Source organism: Equus quagga, chromosome 6 (genome assembly GCF_021613505.1).
Source record: "Equus quagga isolate Etosha38 chromosome 6, UCLA_HA_Equagga_1.0, whole genome shotgun sequence".
NCBI lineage: Eukaryota > Metazoa > Chordata > Mammalia > Perissodactyla > Equidae > Equus > Equus quagga.
The window spans coordinates 96,110,748-96,133,501 of NC_060272.1; the positions used below are offsets into that span (position 1 = coordinate 96,110,748).

Genomic DNA, 22,754 nt, shown 5'->3' on the forward strand with positions numbered 1-22,754 from the left:
CCAAGTCAAACAGCTATAAAAGAAATTTCTGTAAGACAAAACTGAGAGAACTCCTGCTGCAAATGAACGTATTTCGAAGAGATTTTGACAACTAAGGTAGAGTTCAGAGTTGAATAAGTAACATGTACAGGGTAAACAAAAAAACACGAAAATAAGACTATCTCTGGAGAAAACAAAAAAAGCACAAAGGAAGAAATCATGTTATGCTACCATAGCTCAGCTTATACACGGCCATAACAATACAAGCATTGAGTTGTAGTCTAACAAAAATTATGATAATATTCAGAGGATCTCAAAACTGTTTTCATAATAGTGCTGAGACATCATTCACCCTTTTCACTGCCGTTTTCTTACAAGTACACAGTGCAGTTTTTCAGAGGCCACATCATGTGTGACTTCTCAACAGAATGAGGGCAGAAGTATTTTCTGTTTTCTGTTAAGCCAAACACTAAACAGATTTGCAAAAATATAAAATGTTGCTACTCTTCTAATTTTTATGAAACGGTTTTTCATAAAAAATATTACTGGGGTCAGCCCTGTGGCATAGTGGTTAAGTTCAGGGTGCCCTGCTTCAGCAGCTGGCTCGGTGGGTTCAGATCCCAGGAGATCTGCACCATTCATCAGCCATGTTGTGGTGGCGACCCAGAGATAAAGTGGAGGAAGACTGGCACAGATATTAGCTCAAGGCTAATCTTCCTCAAGGAAAAAAAGGGAGGATTGGCAACAGATGTTAGCTCAGGACTAATCTTCCTCAGCAAAAAATATATATATATATAAAAATATAACATGTTAATATGTAAAGGTCTTATCACTGTTATTTTGACATGAACATTTATTTTTTCTCAGTTTTAATTTTTAATAGGATAAATACTGATAAACATACCGCACATAAACGAAAGTTCTTTGTGACCTTCAATAATTTTTAAGAGTGTAAAGGCTATTGAAAGCAAAGTTTTCAGAACCATTGATTGGGAAAATGGGAAACAGCTGGGAAGTGAATAGGGGGAAAGTTTGGAGATAAAAGAGAATTAACTCCTCTTTAACAGTAGAGAGTCAAGAGGAAGAACCTAAAACTGAAAAATCTACAAACAGTATAACCATATTATTTAGAGAGAGAGAAATACACACGAAAGGCCCACCCAGTGGCGTGGTTAAGTTTGCACACTCTGTGTCAGTGGTCCAGGGTTCGCAGGTTCAGATCCCAGGCGTGGACATACACAACACTTGTCAAGCCATGGTGTGGTGGCATTCCACATACAAAAAGTAGAGGAAGACTGGCACAGATGTTAGCTCAAGGACAATCTTCCTCAAGCAAAAAGAGGAAGATTGGTTACAGAGGTTAGCTCAGAGCCAATCTTCCACACAAAAAAAAAACAAAGAAAAAGAAAGAAACACACACACAAAGAAATCTGTAAAAAGTTGAAAACAGTTCCCTCTACTGTTATGCTGACCATATGGCAGCCACTAACCACATGGGGCTACTGAGCACTTGAAATGTAGCTGGCTTGACTGAGGAAATAAATTTTTGTGTGTTTATTTTAATTAATTAAAATTAAAGTTTAAAAATTGAATCAGTATAAAATGTCTTTCCGTGAAACACAACTTTATTCTTGTGGTAGGACTCCATTTCTCTTTGATGGCTGCATCGTGTTAAGATACTACTGCTGTATTTTAACACAGGTATTGGACACAGGTGTCATTTTAATACCTCATTAATAACTTCTTATATTGCTTACCTTTTAAAATGATAAAATTTTGGATATACTGCATTAAATATTAAAATTAATTTTATATGTTTCTTTTTTCTTTTTTTTTAATGCAGCAACTACAAAATCATGTGTAGCTCACTTCGTATTTCTATTGGACAATGGAGTTCTAGAGAGTCCGAAGTTCTGGGGGGTCATAGGGAGAAGGGTGCAGTTTTTTATAACTACAACTCTTTGTTGGGAGACAATGCTCCATGCGCCCCCCACATTTATGCATATCTTGTGAAGCATTAATTGTTCTTTTTGTTCCGGGCTATTTGTTCAAGGTTATTTGTAAAGCAAACAGCCTTGAAGGACAGAGACAGTGTTTTCCTGAAAGTTTCTCAATGACCCATTCCAAATTTTAAATTAGATAACATTAAATAAAACTAGGTTTCATCTGGTGGTCACCTACCAAAGGAAAAAAAGAAAAAGGTTCAACATGCCTCAATTAATGGCATGAAAAGTTCTACAGAATTTTTTTCACATACTCATTACACTAGTTTGAGACAAAATGTCACTTACATAACGAACTCTTGCATTCTCATTCATTACTAGAAATAGTATTCATTCTTCTCTGTTCCCATTGCTTCCCCCACCCCGACCCCTGCCCCGGCACGTGTAGGGACACAAGCGGTTGACGGCCTGAGAGGTACTGAAACCTACCATTTCTGCTTACAGGCTTGGCAGGAAAGACGAAATACCCCAGCTGATGCCACGGAATGGACAGCTGCAAGGCCATCAAGAGGAAAAGAAAGAATCCAAGAAGGCTTCCTCGATTCCAGTTGGCCAGAAGCTTGAGCGATGGCTAGGATTGAGATATTAGGAAATAGGGCAGAAGTGCATTCCCTACTTTCTCTGCATACTTAGGAAGTGAAAGCCTGAAGCAGAGGAAGCCTAAAAGGAAGAAGCGATTGTGAATGTGTAAGGAAAGCAGTTTTAAAAAGAAGAGGAAGATGAGTAAGACCTAATAGCTGTTTGTCACTCAAGTTCCCTAACCCTAAAGCTCCTCCTTTCCCACTCTCTTATGACATGAAGTCTGTTCCTCAATATGATGAACCACAATGAACAGATATTTCAGCCCATCTGTGGAAACCAGGGCAAGATTTCAGGAAAGGAATCATAAGAGTGATGATAAGCAGGGGACACAGACACACACACACACACACACACACACACACACACACACCCCAAATGATGAAAATGCTCACTCATAACAAAGAGCCCTTCTGAGCTGCAGCCCGGAAGGCTGTAGAAAAGTTCTGCACTGAAGGCAGCGGTGGTGCCCTGGCTCTGGGGCCAGCTCTGCCCTTCCCTGGGATGGCTCCTCATCCACAAAATGAGCTTTGCTCAGTAATAATGAAAATAATGAACATGCTCAATTTCCAGAAAGGAGAGAAACTGAGAAGAACCAAGATACTGTTTCAGACATTTCCCTTGCAAGTGTAAGGTAAACAGTAAGTACAGAGGTCAAAGAGACTAGACCCGATTTGCTGCTTGTTCTCTGAACACCTTCTTTTCATTGTCCATCCCTTACACACACACGCTTTCTCTCTCTCTCTGAATATTTGAGACTAAGGACCAATGCTCTTCATCTGGGCCTCTCTTGAAATGCCCAATCACAGCCTGAAAGGGTGAAAGGCCAATAACTGGCCTGTGTTAGTCCTTTTCCCAAGGACTAAAGGAGTCAAAAAACAAAGCTGAGGGATGGGATGAGGGCACCACCAGGCCACACACAATGCATCAGTGAGCTTGCTGAGGGCCTTTCTCTCCCAGGGTCATCTCTTTTCCCCGTCAGGTCATCTGTGTCCTTTGAGCATCCGAGCAGGGCCCATGGCTGAAGAAGCAGGCCTTGAAGACACTGGTTCCAGCTCAGCACAGAGGCAAAACGGGAAACGAAGAAATGCAGGGGTAGAGCAGCTCAATTCAAGCAGGATTCTATGTTTATGTGCCCTTAAGACTTAATATTTGTGCTTTCCACAGCAAAAAAATTCCATTAATCCCACTACTGTTAGTTCCAGTGTTGTCTCATTATCTTTCATCCAACTTCTCTTTAAATTTAAGATTTAGTGCTAGAACTATATATGGATTTAGCCGTACAAGTTCTATACACTCCCTTGAAAGCCAAAAAAATGTGCGTGATTGTACAGAAGTATCAGGATTAAGACATCATATTAGTACGTACTTAGGAAAAGCAAATGATAAACAAAATGTAGGGTATACATTCAATGGAGTATCATTCAGCCTTAAAAAGGAATGAAATTCTGACACATGCTACAACATGGATGAACCTTGAAGGGATTACAGTAAGTGAAATAACCAAATCTAGAAACAGATACTGGTGATGGCTGCACAACACTGGGAATATACTCAATGCCACTGAATATTCCCTTCTCCATCAGCGACACAGTTTTAACCTTGAGGGTTATTATTTTCTTTACCTCTTTGTTATGATTTTAAACCTCCAGAGTAGGTGAGGACAATTAGACAAAGAATATTACTCAGAAAAGTCTTTTTAAATTAAGAGAAGGCAGACAGTGAAGGAAATATACAGACCATAGGGAGGTGTTACCCCAAGTTATCTGAAAACAAAATAAAAAAAGAACCTTTTCCAGTTTAGTGTCGTGAAAATTTGGAAGTAAAGAACAATGATCATCTGTCCAGCTCCTTCTCGAAGACCAGTGTTTCCTGCTGCCTTGGTGGCTTGAGTGTTATCCCGGTTTCCTTAAAGTCTGAGTAATGGCTAAACTCACTTTGAAATGGGAAAACCTGTCCTCTAAGATAGCAGAGTTCATCCACACAGGCTGACCTTGATGGACGTGAGGAGAAATAGATCTGTTTATGCACACACACACAAAACAGAAACACAAAACAGTTTTTTTTCTTTTTAAAGGAATCTTTAACCTCATTACCACTGCAGGGCAAAAATGAGTATAAAAGAGCTCATTGTGCACTTTAAAATTCCAGACTGAAGAGTAATAAACATTTTGTTTTCTCTCCTTTTTTAAAATTTTCACCTAATAGTAAGCTGTTTATAATACTGAATAGAACACCATAGTTTCATGGAAACAACATGTTAGATTTGAAAAGTGCTTTAAAGTTCATTTTTTCCACTCTTAAAGATGAGAAATGGGGCCGGCGCCATGGCCAAGTGGTTAAGCTCGTGTACTCCATTTCGGCAGCCCAGAATTTGCCAGTTTGGATCCTGGGTGTGGACCTAGCACCGCTTATCAGGACGTGCTGTGGCAGCATCCCACACAGAAGAACTAGAATGACTTACAACCAGGATATACAACTATGTACTGAGGCTTTGGGGAGAAAAGTAAATAAATAAATAAATTTTCATTTCCCTTAAAAAAAAAAAATGCGAAAACTAGGCCACAGAGGTTACGGGGTTGGCTAGGCCACACGTCAAGAACAATACTTTGGCAGAGACATCTTAACAGTGGCCCTGGTTTCTGTCCCACCTGCTCTCACACAGCCCACAGGTCCTGGGTTTTGGGAACAATCCCAATTTTAAATACTCTAGGCCTTAAACACTTCCTAGGACCCAAAAATTCTAATTCCAAAAATACTGGATTCCCTCTTGTTTTCAAAGGAGGTTCTAAAATTCCAGGTCATACCATGTGCCTAGATTTTTGGTTTCTAAAAGTGATTGCCACAGTCAATATTCTCAATCCGTATGACTAAATGTAAGGCTAACCATTGGCAAGAACGAGAAGCGCTCTCTTTGCCTGATTTCCTCCAACATGTTAAAATCCAGCCCAACCTTCTTTGAAACCCAATATCACTCACTATTGGAGGTCGCCGAGCAAACCGGAAGTGAGAAGTCAAACAGAAGTGAGTATAAGTCCCGATTGCGCCACATCCTCAAACGCAGCTTCAGCAACCACCTGACCTCTCTGAGCCTCAGTTTCCTCATCTGAAAAACGGAGCTCATCATACCCTCCTGGTTTGGTTGGTGGTGATTACAAACCCATAAAGCACCTGCACGATGACTGGTACGCAGGAGTTGCTGAGCAGGAGTTGTCACCATCGTCTCTCATTTCAGCACTTAATTCCACATAACGCGTCTCTGTGAACTGAGCCCTGCACGTGCTTGGTGAGCTCCTAGTAACCAACGTCTGGTCTCAGGCTTCTTTCCCTCCCCCTTCTACTCACAAGGCTCCCCGCACCGAGCACAGGCTTATTCAATTGGAAAGGACTCAAAAAATGTTTTAAAAAAACAGACAAAAAAGTCCAAATATTTAAAAGTCCACTCCCTTCCACTCCAAAAAGGTAGGGCAGTATCTTGGATGCTTTTTGTTAAATGTGCCTTCTAGCTCAGTCTTTTCCAGATAAGGAAATGAAAGCACCACATTTAAATGCTCTAAATTACAGTGGGTCGGGGAGAGCAACATGAATTCAGAGCACTGTGTTGGGTCTTACAGAATATCTGCAAAGAAACCCGAAATGACTGGCCTCATCCTGGGTGGCTCTCACCCTGTCTTCAGAACTGACCTCACCTTTCTTGACCTTTCTGCTCTTCAGTCCCCTCACCTGTGCACAGGAGCGGCTGGGTTTGCTTAGGGGTCCCAGCCCCTGAGTGATAAAGCCCTTCGCTGTTCCTCAGCAGATGGGTGACGGGTGGGGACAGGGGACTGAGCACTGGCTGGGCTGAGTCAGGAGAGGGGAGGATGCTGGGGAAGTCCCGCTGCCAGACAATGCTAATCAGCCTGTATTTCCAGTGTGAGAACTTATATTTTTCTCACATTGACATTTTTGAAATCGATAAGCATCTGACACACTGATACAACATGTGTTCATTACTATCGTGTTTCTTTTTCCATTTCCTTACACGCTGATGTTCAATGAATGGTGCTTTTACAATAGAAGTTATCTCAGAATTATGGAAACAATTAACGTTAATGGTTACCAAGTACTTTGCCAAACATTTTACATACATTTTCTCTTTAATTCTCACAACCACCCTGTTAAGTAGCTACTATTATTCTCACTTGACAGTTAAGGAAACTGAGGCTTCGGTGGCTTCGAAGATGGTCATTTGCTCCAGTTGACCAGCAGGGAGGAGGTGAGCGGGGGCTCAACCAGGGCTGACGCCCCCGAGGGCAGAAGCAGCAGCAGCCCCTCTCTCTGGCCAGAACACCACGGGACCCAGTTATTAACAGCTTCGAATTAGCCCTCGCCTACCTCCTGACCTGCCAAGGAGCCCCAGAACCTTCCAAATCTTCCTGCGGGTATAAACACGACGAACTCCCCCGAAGGCTTCAGCCCTCAAGCACCGCAGAGCGGCCTCGTCACCCTCAGACACCCACCTGCGACCTGGGCCCTCAGCCGTCCCTTTAGGAGGCTTCAGAAACCTGAGCGGCAAACTTCAGCATTTTCATTTTAGCTAAATCACATTTAGCATATTTGTCGAATTTGAAAGTATTGCCAAAGCCAGGAATGAAGGAATTCTCTACTCAACACAGAAAAGGGGATTTGAGATGAAACGGCATCCAGAGAGGAGCTGCGCCTCAGTCTGCACAGAAGAAACCCATGAAAAGACAAGCCTCCAATTACACTGACTGTGCAGGGAAAACGCTGGAAAAACGTGAGAAGCGCACGCAGAGCTCTGCAGGGACGGCTTCCTGTTTGCGGGGGAGGGGGACGTATTCTAACACTCTTGTAAAGTGTGACTTTTTAATTTTCACTTCAGGAATTTTTTTTAATTGCAAATTGAGGTACAATGGCCTCAATCCTCCAACATAAGCTCCAGTTAAATATGTTTGCAAAGCATTAAAGATAATTTCCAAATGGAAAAAAGCCACTCACAGTCCCAGCCCCGTTACACTTCACTTTCATGTCCCCTTCTGAGGCCTGAAAATCCGACTTTCCTCTGCTCACTCACACCTGTGCTCAGGCGGAATCGCAGCTGGGATTCCATTTTCTCTTCTGCTTTCTTCACTTAACGGACATCAAAGAGTCTTCACTGTTTTCACTGGTTAGTTTGTGCCTTGTGTTTGGATACTAAGGGTATTTCCAAATTATGTTACAATAAACATGAGCCATGAACACTTTTGAATATGCTCATAGCTTTGTTTTCTCTTAGCTTTTTAAAGGGTTTCCTTGGAAGTCCCAGGAGCAGAATTCTTGAATTGAAACTTAAAAATTTCTATGGCTCTTGATTGCCTTCCAAATGGACTATACTTATACCGCCACCAGTAGTATCTAAGTACCATTTTCTCCACATTTACTATATAATTATCTTAATTATGTACTGCAGAGTCATAGACTGTATAATTATTTTTGTCAATATTGCAGCAGTAAAATGGCACATCACTGAGCTTTCATTTCGTATTCCTCTCGTAACCAGTGGCTCAGTATCTTCTCCTGAGTATGTTTACATGTGAGAGGAAGGAGAGTTTGGAAGCAATGATTCCAGCTCTTGAGCCAGACTGCCCAACTCAAAAACTGGGCACCATCATCCACCAACTCAGACTTCAATAAGCCCTTAACCTCTCCAAGCTTCAGCTTCTTCACTGGTAAAAAAATAAAGAAAGAAAAAAATGTTTAAGTGATTTATTTGACACATAATGAGCCCTTAATAAATATTAGCAATTTATTCATTATTATTGTTTAGATTTTCTGTTTTCTGGACTTTGTTCAAATCTTTAATTCATGTCTAAAGGTAACTTTTTCACATTTCCAAAATGAGAAACTGTATTTCAAGTTTACTAACAAATACCTAAATACACTCAATTTAATTCCACTCTGAGCATCCATTATACAAAACAGAATCCTAGGTTGGGGGGGTAGGGGGGAAATGCAATCATAAATGATGTATCTCCCTGATCTCAAGGATTCACACAATGGTTATTTTCTGGGGGAAATTATAGGGTTGGTCAATAGAGTTAAAAACTATTTAGGGAACAATACATCCATTGTAGAGATGAAAGGAACTCTGGAGGGCATCTAGACCTGCTAGCAACACCAGCTCTGGGAGTAGTCACTAGGTCGTGGCGGTGGGGCTGGATTCTGTGGCCCAGTAAATTAAGAGAAATGCAGTCACAAAGAAAGTTAGACAAGACTCTGTACTCATGAGCTTCTTATTTCTTAGCCTTTAAGACAGCAACGCTCACTGTGAATATTTAAAGACAGAGACAGGTATCCAGTATTTCTCAAAATTATTGGACCAGGAAAGGGTTTCAGAGGAGCCTATTACTAGACCATAAGGAAAACTCCATCTAGTCCCAAGCCCCACTCTCCCCTCTAGCTCTCGAGGAAGCAGGGCCCAGGGGCACAAGGGTCTCTAAGGGCCAGCAACGGCAGAAGGCAGGCTAGCCAGCGCTGGGAACCTCGCCCTGTGGGAGTGTGCCCCTTCACACTCTACTGCACTGCCCAACTCAGTTCCTTCTTGGGGAGGAGGGAGAGCGGGCCACCCACAGAACCCCAGATGGGAAATCTGACTTTCCTTTGAGCTCAGTTTCCATCAAACACGGCTTCACTTTTTTCCATTCCCGCTTTCAATACAGATTCAAATTTCATAACCAAAAAACAGGAAGAAAAAAATCTCTCTCTGAGTCAAAGAAACCTAGTCTATTTTTTAAATATTTATTTATTTTTTTTAAAAGATCTTATTTTTTTTTCCTTTTTCTCCCCAAAGCCCCCCCGTACAGTTGTATATTCTTCGTTGTGGGTCCTTCTAGTTGTGGTATGTGGGACGCTGCCTCAGCGTGGTTTGATGAGCAGTGCCATGTCCACGGCCAGGATTCGAACCAACAAAACACTGGGCCGCCTGCAGTGGAGCACGCGGACTTAACCACTCGGCCACAGGGCCAGCCCCCATATATTTACTTTATTTTTAACAGCCCACCCCAACTCAAAAATGGTATTACTGAGCATGATCAATCTACATTGTAAGGCTGACTTTCGTCATGTTCCAAAATCACATTGACCATCAAACACTGGTCCCTTTCCTAATGGGTCCAATTCAGCACAGAGGACAATCTTCAAAATGGTCAGAAATGTTGGTGGATACCAAACAAGGTGTTTAGTTTGAAAGCACTCATTTCAACTTACACGTTTTTTAAAATCCTGTCTTTTTACAGCCATGTCTCCTATTCTCAGGGAACTCACAAGTTCTCTGATAAAGGCAATCAACACAACGTTGTTAGGCTGTCTATAATGTACTTTAAAATACCTCTGAATAGGCAGTCAGATGTAAACGTGTGGTTTTCATCGACAGCCCAGGGCTGGGAGGTCAGAGCCCCAAAAGGAACACATTCCTGGGCCCCACACTCTAGAAGCTGCAGCTACAGGTGCTTCGGGCATTTTCATTGCAAACCACAGGTTTTGTTCAGCAGGAGTGTTAGAACTGGGTCTTCCCAGAAGAATTTAATGACTGATTAGCAAAATAACAGATGTGAGAGAAGAGTGAAGGACAGTGAGATCCGGTGCTCCATCCATGTGGATGGTTAGGGATATTCTAGAAGCTCATCCTGCACTTACTTCAAAAGCACAAACAAGCCTGGCTAGTAGCATAGCCAAGGATGGTGCCCTAGGCACGTTCCTGGGTCCAGCTGCTGATTCCAGAAAATTCCTGATTACTTGACTCCAACTCGATGGTCAGCTGAATCCTGTGCCTAGAATGCTGACATGACTGCCTTATGTGAACCTTCCACGAGAGATGCAGTCAGAGCCCCAAACAGGGCAGAGCTGACCGGAGACTTGCTTTTACCCTTCACCTTCACCTGCCGGGAGACCTCTAGCCCTCTCCAATCTGTGTTTACCAAAGAGACCCAGACTGGCTCAGGCAAGTTCTCGGACAAAAGCACTGACAAGGCTAGTGGACAAAAGAATGAGAAACCGCACGGCCTATGTTTAAATGACAAAGCATTCACCTATCCGGGAGCAAAGGGATGATCACAAGATTTCTGGAAGTTCCATGTTTGTTTTTTTAAAAAGTATTTAAAGGAGCTTATTTAAAGGAAGTTTACGGGCCGGGCCTGTGTCCGAGTGGTTAAGTTTGCACGCTCTGCTTCGGCGGCCCAAGGTTTCGCTGGTTCAGATCCTGGGCGTGGACATGGCACCGCTCATCAGGCCACGTTGAGGTGGCGTCCCACATACCACAACTAGAAGGATCCACAACTAAAATATACCACTATGTACTTAAAAAGAAAAAGAAGAAGATCAGCAACAGTTGTTAGCTCGGGTGCCAATCTTTAAAAAAAAATAAAGGAAGTTTAATGTACACATTTCAAGAGAAACAAGATACACACACACTGTATTCATTACTTTTCAGAGTTGAGCACTTATTTCTACTCTAGGAGCAATTCTATTTTACACTGAATGAACTATAGGAGCACAGCATGTGGAAGAGGCAGTTTTAGATTAAAGTTTATGAGGAAAGCAAGTTCTCAGATAGTGTGTGTATGTGTGTGCATGTGCGTCTGTGTGTGTACAGAGAGAAAGGAGACTTTGATTCAAAAATTTAATGATAAGCTTGCAAAATTTTTACTACAAACACTAAGAGTAAAACTTTTGAGTAAGAATCCTCAATAAATGGACACTTCTTTTAAAATTATATGTACTACTTACTGTACAAGCAAACTATGTGCATTACAAAACAAAAGGATGGTGGAAAGAGGAAATAAAACCTATTAGTTTAGTCACTTAGGGCATAAAACTTCTTGTTCACTATGAATTGTTATTATTATTTGTAACGAAAGCAATACATGAAATATGTTTCATTGTTTTTGAAAACTCTCAGTTAGTTACTTTGTGATTCAGCACCCTGAGGGATGGCTTCCAGGCTCCGTGTAGTCTAACATCCTGTTTTAATGGCTGTCTGGGTGACAGGGACACACTGGAGAAACAGCAGAGCACTCCTGGCTCTGCTACCTAAATCTTGACACTTAGTTTTCAATCCATCCAACAATTATACAAAGTTTTTTGGTGAAATTCAGCTGGTAACTTTCAATCAATGTCCTTGCAAAGTGGTCAGGAGGTGTCACATGTTTATAAATTTAACAAATGGATTCCACACTCATCGACATTCTTCACTTAAAGGTTTTAATAGACAAGTCTGTTTCCAAATTTTAAAGTTTTGTGGGTTTTTTTGAGCATCAATAAGTCACAAATCTGCCATATTTCTTAGCAAGACGTTAGCATGACTACGAAAACATTTCCAAACAGCCTCTCTGTAGCATAAATTTCTTTTGAAAAGCAGTCACTGTCCATCTCATCGTGAGAACTTCACATTTATCTTGGATTGTCCCTTCTCTGCAGAGTATCTGTGACTACTGATCGCAGAGCAGAACTGGCAAAGGGCAGCAGATTGGGAAACCCTGCCTTTCTGTTAAAGAAAGGTGCAGCCACCTGTAACCTCAACCACTCTTGGGTACGTGCCCACAGAGAACCTGGGATGCTCTGAGTGGCACAAAAGATGGTCCCTGCTCTCTCCCTTTACAAAGACCTGTAAAGCTTCTACCATCTGAAGCAGCGATTCCTTTTCACACCACGACACACATCCAGAAAGGCAACTGCTGGACTTCAGCTCGCTCAGCTGACAGGAGAGGGCTGAGAGAGAATCACCATGGCAGACACCTGTGACCCACTCAGGAATGAGTCTAAGGCCGGATGAGAGATGCTCTGATTTAAAGCCTTTGTGTTTGTAAAATTAAACGACTCAGGGATACCCTGTACCTCTTAAAATGCAATGTTTTACAATACGCTTAACAGCCTTAACAGCCGGGTGAGCAGGCCTCGCCTCCGGCCCCGCCCCCCCGCAAAGCATCTCCGCCCGTAGGAAATCACACTCACGTGCAGGACACAAGCCTGAGAAGGCACCTCTGGCCGTAAAGACTTTACACGTTAATTATTAATGCAGCTTGACTTCTTTCTTAAATGCTTCTAAAATTATGATAGAAGGTCTGAGACTTTCCTTCGACACCCCACAGGACTGCCATTCGCATTCTGCTCTGGATGGCAGTGTATTTGGTTCACAATGGTCTCAACTTCACCTTCACCCCCACTTGGCAAATAACAGTAAACTCCAGGGAACCGGCTGGAGCTCCACAGGGCAGATGGCTTCACCTGGTCTCAGGGCCACCTCCTAGATGACTGGCTCGCAACTCGAGCTGTGCATGGAACTGCCAGGGAGCTGTCAAAGAACACCATTACCTGAGTCCCCCCCACCAGAGATTTGATGGAATTGGTGTGGAGTTTGACCTGAGCAGCAGGAAGTTTAAAAACTCAGAGGACCTGGACATCTATCTACCTGTGCGCTGAGGAGGGGGTTTGAAAAGCCTTTCCCCTCCAGGAACCTCACCCCCAGGCTTTGATGTCCTTCAGAAGAGTAAGCTCTCAGTTAGCATTACTGCCTCTAGGCGTAAGGTTAAAGGTGGGAAGTAATTTGTAGAAAAAGTGGTGAGAGGCTATTTCAGGTTTACAGGGCTGAGCTGCTCTTACGACACTTCTGACACCAGATGTGGAGGGGTTTTCTCCTCCTGACGCCAACCAATTTCACACCAACTAGATGTCTAACCATTCAATTCAATTCTGTCACTAACTACCTGAGTTAGTGCAGACGTCATAGATTAAGGTCTCAGTCCCACAAGGCTGCCCCCACCTCAGATGCCAGCTGCAAATGGGCTGCCTAGGGCAACTACAAATTTGGGGGTTCCCATGATCCGCTCCCCAGATTTGAAAATTTGCTAGTACAGCTAGGACTCCAGAAAACACTTTACTTCCTACGACCAGCTTTTTAGAAAGGCTACAACTCAGGAACAGTGAAACGGAAGAGATGCACAGGGCGAGGAATGGGGGAGTGGGGCAGAGCGTCCATGCCCTCTCGTGGCACGCCACCCTCTCGGCACCCTGATGTACTCGTCAACCAGAAGCTCTCCAAACAGCAGTGCTCAACAGTTTCTATAACCCAATCTCTAGGCACACTCCCCTTCCAGAGGTCGGCAGCTGGGGCTGAAACTTCGAGCCCTCTAATCACTTGGTCTTTCTGGTGACCAGCCCGATCCTGAGGCTACCTAGGCCGGGGACCCCCACCTAAGTCACCTCATTAGCATAAACTCAGGTGTGGAAAGGGGCTCCTTTATGAATAACAAAGGATGTTCCTATCACCCTATGACTCAGGAAATTCCAAGGGTTTTACAAACTCTGTGTCAGAAACCAGAACCAGGGACAAAGACCAAATATACATATTTCTATTACATCACAAGGCTGGCAATCAATGTCATTCGTATACCTTCCAAGGAGCCTACCACAATGACCGGCACTGGAACGTGCCCAGTAAATACTGGCTGAATGTCTGACTTCACACACAAACACATCAAACTCAGAAGACGGTTTTGCCTCCTTCTTCACAGAAAACAGAATTCTGGTCCCCAAATCTAAGGCCTCTTTATCCATCCTCTCGCTCCCTCTTCCCGTCAAAGACCAAGCCCCACGCTGTGTTTTGGAATCCATCCTCTTTAGCTTTCTCTGAAAGCTGGCGCTATCATTTGTTTCTCACTCCCACATCTTTAGTCTCTCTACCAGAAACTTCCCAGCAGCATTAGAACATGTTCAAGTCTCTCCAGTCTCAAGTGGGAAAAAAAAAGGAAGAGAAAGCCACAGACCCCATCTCCTCCTCATCCCTCATGCAGACTGGCTTCTCGGTGGCCTGACGCCCCTTATCCTTGTCTTCCAAACACAAGGATCTGGCTCTCCAGGGCCAGCCCCTTTCTCCTCTCATCTACACCTTTCTTTGGATGATCCTTTTTATATGCAATGATTATTTACATGCAACAGGCCCCAAACAGGTATTTCTACCCCAGATCTCTTTCCTGGGTTCCAATTGCCTATTCTTGTCCCCACCTGAATGTTTCATAAGCAAAACATGTTCAAAGGGAACCATCTTCCCTCCCACCTCATGCCAACCCGTTCCTCCTGCAGTGTTACTCTAACACCGTAAATGGTGTCACTAACCTAGCCCACTCACTTATTTATGCCAGAAACTTCTGAATCATCCTTGATACCTCCCTCTCCATCAATTGTATCCAAATAATCACGACTTTCTTACTTTTGTTAACTACGAACTCAACCTCTCTCTCTCCTACCACTGACTTCTTCTCAGCATCCCTGCACCATCCCTGGGTGACTGCAAAAGCCTCTGCACTATTTGCCCACACGCCATGCTCCCCCTCCTTAGGGTGGCCATGTATGTGCAAAGTGACAGCTGAGGGGCTGAGGCCTTTGGCCTGGCCTGGCTGGGACAAAGCAGTACCTCTTTTCTAACTGGTCCACCCAAAAGGAAGCCTTTTTCTAGCTTGTGCAAAGGCACCATAGAGGCCAACAGGGCCCAGCCCTGCAAACCATTCTCCACATAGCACGATGATCATTTAAAAACCCCCAGTCTAATCAACCATCTCATAACCCATTTAACACCCTTCAGTGGGTTCCCACTACCTTTCCGTTAAAGTCCGAAGTCCTAAAAATGACCCGAGAGGCCTCACCCCAAGCCGCATTCCTGCCTTGGTCTCCACCCTTTCAGCCCAGAACTTCAGCCCCTAACCCACCTGACTCCATCCTCGTCATTTTCCAGGCCTCATTTTCAAGATCACTTTCGAGGGAGACCCACCCTGAGTAATCCCCTCCCCTGGGTTAGGTCCCCAGGGGAAAGGCTCTCCGGACACACTGTAAGAGCCTGTAGACCATGTGCTCATCTGTGCGCCTCCTCCAGCCACTGGACTGGATGCTCATGGAGGCAGCGCCCCTCCATCCTGTTCACAGTTGTAGCCTGAGCCAACAATGCGGGGCATCTAACAGGCGCTCAGTAAACAGTACCTAGGTACCCAGGGCCATCACAAACAATTTGGCTATCTCTTTAGCAAAAGAAAAATTAATCGTGGGAGGAATTTCTTAGTAAATTTAGTTCATTGATTACCAAATACATGTAGACTCCTGATTGGAAATATAATCCAATTGATTGGAAGTATAATCAACGAATCAGAAACTCTGACGCTTCGTGGCAGCAGTTAACGTTTCCTTCTTCGGGTTTGCATTTGCGATTGCAATCCTCTTCTGAGCCGGGGACAAAGAGTTTTATGGGGGCAGCTTCCTGGGTGCGCAGCCAGTGCAGCCGCCCGGGGCCGGCGCTGTGCTGCATGCGCCCCGCCTGCCGCCATCTTGAAATCCTGAATAATATTCAACAAGGGGCCCCACAAATTGTGAAGCATTCTAGAGTCTTACAAATGAGCTTGATTTCCAGAGAGGGCCCAGTGGACAGCCAATCCCTAGCTAAGGATGCATCTTTCATAACCAGGGCTGCTGTGTTTGCAACCTCCCAAGCTTAATGTCTAAAAAAAGGTTATATTTTCAGGACATTTTTTCTTCTAGTATGTAATATTGTATATTATGTAGGGCTGTTTCATAAAATTAAGATTTTTCAAACTACAGAAACACATGGTTGTCTTATTTACTGCTGTTGGCTAAAAAGGTTTTAATTTTTCCTAAAACTCAATTCTACTGCAAACATGATTTACACTATCATTATTAAAATTTTGCCTTCAAATTTTTCTTTAGGGTTCTAATATTAGCGATTGTGTCAATTTCCCCAAATCAACACACATGGCCCATGGATACTCCATCGCCTTAAAAAAACTGAAAGACTGGGGTTGGCCTGGTGGCGCAGCGGTTAAGTTCACAGATCCACTTTGGCGGCCCAGGTTCACCGGCCCGGATCCCGGGTGTGGACATGGCACCACTTGGCAAAAAGCCATGCTGTGGTAGGCGTCCCACAAACAAAGTAGAGGAAGATGGGCACAGATATTAGCTCAGGGCCAGTCTTCCCCAGCAAAAAGAGGAGGATTGGCAGCAGTCAGCTCAGGTCTGATCTTCCTCATAAACAAACAAACAAATAAACAAAAAACTGAAAGACATCAGGTATACTAAAAGGAGAAAAATGAAAACTACTGTGGAATTCCTTTTTAGTTTCCACCATTTTAAACTTTAGAAATTTAACAACTGTATCAAACATTTGAAATTTCTTTGGAGATAAAACCTGGCAGGACACATGGGCCATTCATGAAGAACGCTGGTTTAGTCATGTTTATTACAAAAAATATTTTAAAAATCAGATGTTTGTTTAAACTTTACAAATAGCTTCTCTAGTCATTAGGATTTTAAAGTTATTGTGTTTAATTTATAGTTTAGTTCATAAATATCTAGAGCATTTTAAATGTTGGCTCATCTTTTTCTCAGCTGGGTGACTTTGTCCCCAGGGGACAGGTGGCAATGCTGGAGACATTTTCGGTTGTTGTAACTGGAGGGCGGGGACCACTGGCATCTGGTGGGTAGAGCCAGGGATGCTGCTGCCCATCTTACAACGCACGGGACAATCCCCACAACAAAAGATGATCTGGCCAAAGATGTCCAAAGTGCCAAAGTTGAGAACCTCTCGTCTAAACACACACGGCATTGGCCACAGACGGGCAACAAGGAAACAGGTCATCCCTAAGCCACGCTTCCACGTCAAAGTGGTGAAGAACACGGACAGGCCTCAGGAGAAACACACCTGATTCAGAGCAACAGTCATGGGGGAGCTCCCTTCTGAAGGCAGGGAGTCAGGCACCTGACGTCCCCAGCTGGAACCATGAACACGTTTTTCATTAGCATGAATATTAAAAATAGTGACATGATTCCTTGGCTGGCCCATGAAAGACTCCTTTACTCAATGCTCCTGAAATAACGTACACTTCACAGAAAACAGAAATTGAGAATCAGAAGAGATCATTTTCAAGAGTAGTAACTTGTTTCCTACCATCTCATTTCAGCAAAAATGTACAATATCTACATCATAGGTCAGAATTTTTCATTCACCTGAGGATGTAATCACCATATACAGCAGTTTCTTTCTTTTTCCTTTTTCTCCCCAAATCCCCCCAGTATAGTTGCATATTTTTCTTTTAGTTGTGTGTCCTTCTAGTTGTGGCATGTGGGACGCCGCCTCAGCATGGCCTGATGAGCGGTGCCATGTCCATGCCCAGGATCTAAACCGGGACACCCTGGGCTGCCAAAGCAGAGCGCATGAACTTAACCACTCAGCCACCGGGCCGGCGCCAAGTACAGCAGTTTATAAGACAGAGATTTGAAAATGGATATTGCATGAACCAAATTTGATCAAATTCCTTCTGTTAAAAAAAAAGCCAATATTTAAAATCAAGTTTTACATGTTTTTAAAAAATAAGGATTTTTCAGCTATTTTTGAGGAAAAAAAAGTTCTGGTCACACTGGGCCCAAATTACTGCGTGGTTATGGGGAGGGAATCACCAATACCCACAGATTTCAGCAGGCGCTCTGCAGGTCACCTGGCACCAACCCAGCCCACTGGGCTCCCCCCTGAGGTACCTTCAGTCCTGTAGATAGCAGACTTTGCAGACAGTTGATAGTTTTCAGAGAAAACATTTTTATTAGTTTTAAGCAACTAAATTACAAATGGAAAAGAAGCACTCATATATAGGACCTATTACAGGCCTCGGAGTCCTATAACTAATCAAGGATGAACTATAATTAATGAAGGGTGGGCTCCAGCACACACTCGGGGCTGAATCTAAGCAGGTCCTCTCCAGGGTCAGGCTGAAGCAGGGGCCGAGGAGCCGACAGGCAACCTTCCAACCCTCACCGTGAAATGGAAAAAACGTCAACTTTTTCCATCTACCAATAAAACTTCTTAAAAGTAAATTCACGGTATGTTACATTGTTTTTAAAAATAGACGCGTTAGCCATTTCTAAGTACTCAGTTTCCCAAAGTACCATCTTGAAGGCCTGCAAAAACTCCATCGAGCAAAGCAGATATCCACAGGGCTGGAGTTGTCCTTCTTCCAAACCTGAAATCTGTGACCAAAGGCTCTGGCGGGGGCTTGTCCGGAACCGCCTGGGCTCCGATCAGGGAATTTACACTGATCTTTAAAAACCATTCCCCTCCTCCTCCCTGTATTATAACCAACCTGCCTCTCAGAACAGGTCTGACAGGGGGCAGAATACCCAGAGGAGGGGACGAGCCCCGCCCGCGGGCCTCACCTACCGCGCACCCAATTCAGGCCGCAAAAAGCTGTGGCCGTTCTCACCTCAAGGCACCACCGCTCTCTCTGAACACCGTACATCCTCCCTTTCGCCTCTTGTCTTACTGTTTGTACAATGAAGGCCCTCTTCCTTCCAGAAAGCAAGCAAGCAAGGGTGCGAAGGCTGCCAGGTGAGTACAAAGCTTACCTCCACCTGGGCAGTGCCCGGGCGCGGCCGGATCTGCAGGCGACCTCATCCACCGCGAACGACGAGGAGCGCGGGGCAGGCGAGCGCGCCCCTGTCTGCGCTGTGCAGAGAGAAAGCGCCGCCAGGGGAGAAGCTGCGAGCCAGAGCCGCTTCCACTTCGAAAGGCTGATAACCCAAAATTGGAAGAGTCTGAATCAGAAAGTGGGTGCTAACAAAACAAAACAAGAAAACAAAAAAGAAACCTAGGAGGGGACGGGAACACGTGTAGGAACGATCACCTGGTTCCACTCCGCCGCGCGAGTTTCCCAGACGCGCGCGTGAAGGATGGGGGAGCCGGGAGCCAGGGGGAAGCGCGAGGGCTTCGGGCCCCCGGACTGGCGTCTCCTGTCCAGTGGTTTGCCCCAGGGCGAGTCTCTTATCGTCCTGGTGTCGGCTTCTTTATCAGTAAAACGGGGGTAATAATGCCTCCTCGCAGGGCGATGGCTGGGATTAAACGAAGTTAAAGCCGCTGGCACCCAAGGGATGGCAGTGAGCGACTGATCGCTCTCCGCCTACCCACGCCCGCAGCAACTCCTCCGATTTCTAAGCTCCTACTCGCTACGCGGACCAGGGGAAAAGAGGCCAGAAGAAGTGGCTTCCAGGTGACAGTGGGCACCAGAGACCTGGCCCCTGACTCCACTGGTCCGAGGGAAGAGCGGAGTCTAGGGAGGGCGCCCTGAGCCATCCCCGGCCCCGGGCGCACGCGCTCGCCGCGGATCCCCACCGCGCGTCCTCTCTCTCCTGCCCCGGCTGCGCGGCCTCTTCCCCGGCGGAGCCCACCCCGCTCGGGCAGAGGGGCCCCGGGAGGGAGCCGGCTCCCTCGGTCCTCCCGCCCATCCCTCCCCGGCCGGCGGGCGGCCGAGCAGGGGGCCGTGGGGAGCTGGTTACCTGCAGCGGGCGTCCGGCCCTGGGGCGCAGGAGGGAGCCGCGCCAGGCCGCCCCACAACCGCCGCGCGAGGGCCGGGAGCTGCGCTGTGCCGCGCTCGGAAACCGAGCCTCTGCTCAGGGGGCCGCCCGCCCGCGCGCCACGCCCCTGGGCCCGCCCCTCCAGGGCCCGCCCCCCGCATCCCCGCCTCGCCCGCATCCACCGGGCGGCCCCGGCGCGCGGCTGCGGGCCGAGGTCAGCGCGCCCTCTGGGCGGTGCCGCGGTCCGCGTGGAGCGCCGGCGTCCGTGCGCTCCCTCAGGCTCGCCCGGGTTCTTCGCTCCCCGAACCGCTAAGGGCTGGGCGCGAGTGGGGTCCTTGTCAAAATTGTGTGTCCCCTTCCTGGGAGGCAGGAAGCGCGAGAAGTGCTGCCTTTTCTGATTTTAAATATGAAAATATTTTATGCCAGAAAAAGAAAATAATTTAATGCCAAGGTTTATATCATGTAAAGTTTAGAGATGACCATGTGTTTTTTTTTTTCCCCTGATGTGCCTTGCTTACTAAATTTAGCATTTAAAACCTCATTACATTCATATGTATTTTCACATAAAAACTAAGATTAAATCGTGGAACAATCCACGGCGCTGTGCAAAGCTGAAAACACTTGTCTCCCGCCCTTACAGCACGTAGCCCTGTGTCGATTATAAAAGTTGATACTGTCTCATTGGTAGCAAGAAGAATATTGTGGATGTGTCTTCCGCTGGATTTTTAGCTCCCGGAAAGCGGAACAGGTTCTTATTCATCTACATTTCATTTATTCACCCGACACCCATGTATTGAAGTAAAGGAAGGCACTAACTGTATGCACACTCACTTCCCCGCCCGCCGTGTCCTGCTGGGGCTGGAGGGTAAAGCTGAGACCCTGTGAGTACGTGGGTTTCCCCGTAACAGCAGGCTTGCCTGGTGTCCATCATTCTAACAAAAGGAGGTCATCGCTCTTGGGAGACACTCGTGAACGCTGAGCAGGGCTGGGCTGGCTTGGAGGGAACCGCTGAGTCTCTGAGGCTCACCCTCTTGGGCTTTGGAGCTGAGGAGGTTAGATACCCTGGGGGTGCTTGCTTAGACATGTCCACACGGAGCAGAGGATGACAGTGCCCCGTAAGTGAAGCATGAATTAGCCACGCCACATGGCATGCTGGGTTCATGTTAACCCACCTTTCCCCTTCGTGCAGACCTGGCCTTCTCTCTTCTAGGCTTTGGGATATTCTGGAAGGATTGCTCTGGACTCTTCTGTCCCCTCCCCACCCTTGTGCCGGAGTGTTACTGGGTGAAGTCACCATGCGGGCGAGCTGTAGTGACGATGGCACAGGAGTTAATGAAAGATTCCTGGGGGAGGGTAAATCTTGCCTCTTCCCCAAGGAGATTCCTCCTCCAATGACAATCTTGCTTTAATTTGATTTAGGAAAGTAATCTTCTTATAATGCATCATGTGCAAGACCTAGAACAAGAGGAACACGAGCTCCTTTTAAACTGTGGTTTATATTTTTATTATGGAAACACAAGTATGAACCCAAAATATCTCCTGCAGGTATACACAGAATCTGCATTCTGGTCAGAACTAGAAAAACAGCAATTGCAATTTGTTTTCTCCATCTATTGCTAATCCAGACTACCCTTTTTACTAAGGGACAAAATGATACCTTTAAATTCCTTAAGTAAAGCATCGTGAAGGCAAATAGGCTGTGAAAACCCTCATAATGCATTATGAAATTAAATTCATAAATTTTATCAATTCGATGTTTGAAGCTAAGCCTGTGACTTCTTTCCAGGAGGCTAAACATGTTTGCTCCATCCTCACTGGACCGGTTTTTTCTTACTGGGCTTATGTCAAGAATATGTTAAGTTTGTTTTTAATTGTCAATACTCAGTATGCCTACCAGAATATTCTTTTTAATTGCCAAAGGAGTGATCAAATTTGCTTGCTTTTGAGTTACCTGTTCATATCATTAAGCATTTGTATCTTTAAAAAAAGAAAAGAAAATGTGTGTATCTTATGACCCAGCAATCCTAGTCTTTGGCACATCCTCAGCAGCTGTATCTCTACTGTAGCTACTGAGCCAGTGAAATGTGTCTACACTGCATTGAAAGCTGTGGTAAATGTGAAATACACACTCGATTTTGAAGTTTTAGTATGAAAAAACAGCTTTAAATATCTCATTTAATTTATTTTTAAATATTGATTATACACTGAAATACTATTTTGGATATATTGATTCAAATAATATTATTAAAATTTTTTAAAGTAAAAATAGACAAATAAAAGTGTGAATAAAATTTGTTACTAATGCGGTAGTTGGAACTTTGAATGTATCTTGCCAAAGCACTGCTAATTCTGTTCCCTAACACAATCTGTACAATATTGTTCTTCAGACATATTATGAGCATTGATGGATTGATCCGATTGTCTAACTTCAATGTGTAATATTGTTTTCATAGGAAAATTAATTTCAAGATCCAAACAATAGACTTATAAATTAACTTTTAGAATGTATCTTTTTTGTCAGTTGGATACTGCATGTATCCCATAAATGTAACCTGCTTATTTTTAATTACCGCAATAATATATACCCATCATAAATCTACATGAGTAGTTCAGAAGGTGTTTCTGGATCTCTCAGGGGTGTATCAGTCAGAGGCCAGTCAGAAAATACAGAGGCCGCCCCGTGGCCGAGTGGTTAAGTTCATACGCTCTGCTTCGGTGGCCCTGGGTTTTGCCAATTCAGATCCTGGGCGCAGACATGGTACTGCTCATCAAGCCATGCTGAGGTGGAGTCCCACATAGCACAACCAGAGGGACCTACAA

At 44.8% G+C, this 22,754-nt stretch overlaps 1 protein-coding gene across 3 annotated transcripts in view; it reads right to left on the reverse strand.

The window, feature by feature from the left end:
• The window catches only part of GCNT1 (glucosaminyl (N-acetyl) transferase 1), a 45,999-nt gene extending 25,946 nt beyond the window's left edge, over window positions 1-20,053 (reverse strand). The window contains exons 1-3 of one of the 3 annotated variants that reach the window (XM_046665126.1): window positions 19,917-20,005; window positions 19,268-19,472; window positions 18,990-19,154 (exon numbers count right to left, since the gene is read on the reverse strand). The gene's annotated coding sequence lies outside the window, so the exon portion shown is untranslated. The other 2 variants (XM_046665125.1, XM_046665124.1) reach the window with 2 other exon arrangements.
• Window positions 20,054-22,754: the final 2,701 nt, after the last annotated feature.